This window comes from Leopardus geoffroyi, chromosome C1, assembly GCF_018350155.1.
Source record: "Leopardus geoffroyi isolate Oge1 chromosome C1, O.geoffroyi_Oge1_pat1.0, whole genome shotgun sequence".
NCBI lineage: Eukaryota > Metazoa > Chordata > Mammalia > Carnivora > Felidae > Leopardus > Leopardus geoffroyi.
The window spans coordinates 107,166,593-107,168,953 of NC_059328.1; the positions used below are offsets into that span (position 1 = coordinate 107,166,593).

The 2,361-nt window shown below is 46.7% G+C and overlaps 1 long non-coding RNA gene across 1 annotated transcript; it reads right to left on the reverse strand.

The window, feature by feature from the left end:
• Window positions 1-477: 477 nt before the first annotated feature.
• LOC123596695 lies at window positions 478-1,845 on the reverse strand. The gene is made up of 2 exons (XR_006711811.1): window positions 1,579-1,845; window positions 478-1,063 (listed from the first exon to the last, which is right to left on the reverse strand). It is a non-coding gene; the product is annotated as an uncharacterized LOC123596695 (long non-coding RNA).
• Window positions 1,846-2,361: the final 516 nt, after the last annotated feature.

The following is a 2,361-nucleotide window of genomic DNA, read 5'->3' on the forward strand; positions in this document are numbered from 1 at the left end:
TGCTGTGAGAGGAAATTTAAAAAATTCACATCACAAGGAAAAAAAAGTGTAACTATGTGTGCTTATGGATGTTATTGTGGTGATCATTTCATAATATTACACACATATCAAATCATTTTGTTGTACTCCGTAAACTAATACAATATCATGTGTCAATCATATCTCAATAAAAAAACTAGAAAAAGAAATTTATGCATAGCATAAGAGAAAGTATATACATAGTATATTTAGAAGAGATCAACTCTAGGCTACAATCAATATAGACTGATTTATAGCTCTACATAAAATACACATATTAAGTTTCTTACCGAAAGCATTAAGGTCAGAGTAGTAACAATATCTACTAACACTGAGTGTTATGTGCTCTGTGATGTTTCCAGCATGCAGTGTTTTCAGCATTTGGATTAGACTCATTTAATTAAGGAAGAGAGAGAGAGAGAGAGAGAGAGAGGGAGCGCACCCACGCCAGCCTAATGGTGCTGAGGAATTAAAACTTTATTTTTCCATAGGTCCAGACCTGGGTGATGACAATTGATGGGGCGGATACTGCAAGTCCTAGAAGACAAGAGGTGGGTGGGCCTTCAGGCTGGTCCTGGAGAACAGATAGGAGGAGCCACCCCGGGAAGTTTAGAGGCTACCTGGACATCTCCACTGGCCAAGCGCTCGGAGACTGGGGTATCTGGAGAGAACACACTGGGCTGAGACGGTCCTTGGATTCTTCCTCTCGGAGCGCTTGTCTCGGCTTCAGGATCCTAGGTCAGCAGCCGCTCCCAGAGCCATGGCCACACCCGGAGCCAGCATGGCTGCCCAGACTGCAGCCCACCACCACCGTCACATGAGTCGGAGCTGTGGCGCCGGCATCCATGGCGCCTACGGTGGTCCAGGCAGCAGCCGCCCCGGAGCTGGGGCCACAGCCGCCCCCAGAGACTGGAGCACAGCTCGGGTGGGGGGCTGGGGTGAGCACTGTGCTGAGATCTTGGCGGTGGGGGGGGGGGTACTTGGGAGGGGGCCGGCACTGCTGCTGGCTGTGCCCGCAGGACATCGCAGCTGGAGGACAAGGAGACTGGGAAAATAAATAAATAAATAATAAATAAATAGTGCAAACTCTAGGCCAGTGTATCCTCTGTGTACAGTTTTATGAAGCCCCTGCTCCTAATACCAGCTGCTTCCTGAGCTCTGGACGTTCAAGAGGAGAATGGAAACCGATGTCGAGTTAACTGACCTAGGAAGACATTCCCCTCACTTTGCCCTCCTTCTAAAACAATGTTGATGTCTTCTTACTGGGCTCCAAGTCTGACTGGCTTTCTAGAAGCTTGGAGGCAGACACACCCAATGAGGTGATAACTCCTGAAGAATGTCTCTTGGCAGGAGCACATCTTTCAGGATTAAGGATGGATGGGCTGCTGGGAGCTAGGGTGTGGGTGCATCACTGACCCTGATGCATCTCACAAAGATTCCTGGTTTACTGTCCCCAGCCCTTTCTTCTGCTGCCCTCCAAGATCTTCTCACTGCCTCCACAGACATCTCTGCTTCCCTCTTTCCCACTAAGATCTGGGCTTGTCTTCCCAGCGCTCCTACCTGAGGGGACACTCATGGGATTCAGAAAAGATAGGATGAGGCTGTTGCTGAGGAGGCTGTGGATGAGGAGCCCAGGGCAGGAGCGCTTTCATCCAGTGTCATGTTCATGATGCAGGGCCCGAGCACACTACCACTTTCACAACCAAGGGAGGTGACTGCCGGAGTCCAGCTCCCGCAGGTCCAGGGGTTCCCGAAGAAAGAACGGCGTCGGTGAAAATAAAATAAAACTAAAATAAAAAACTGGAAAATAAAAAACTAAAACTAAAATAAAAATGGACACAGACAACAGCAGCGTGTTGAACTGGCCCATTTATTGTAGCAAACGTGGCATTATATATGCTAGTGATTTCCTTGTAGCATACGTCATCTATGTTTTTCTAACATTACCTAATTTTGAAAATGTTCCTATGTGTAAACGACCTTTAAGAAATAACATGGTGATTTTCCCCTAACTTTCCCGCCTACCTTTTGATTATAGATCAATTTCTTACATTATTCCATTATGCATCTGCGTTTATCTATAATCTACAAAGCATTTGCTTTGCTGTTCTTTGAAAGGCCCTCCATTTCCTAACACCTCAAGTGGAACAGTTACAGGGACATGATCTCCTAACCACATGAGGCCAGAAGAACAATGTGTTTGCCTTGGTCCAAGGTGCCAGAAAGGGGCTGAAAAAACCTTAGAAACCCATGCCTCATACATTCTGAGAGAGACAATGAACCTAGTAACCAATGAACCATTCTGTAGCTAAACTGACTAGGTTCAGTCATCTTCTGGAATGC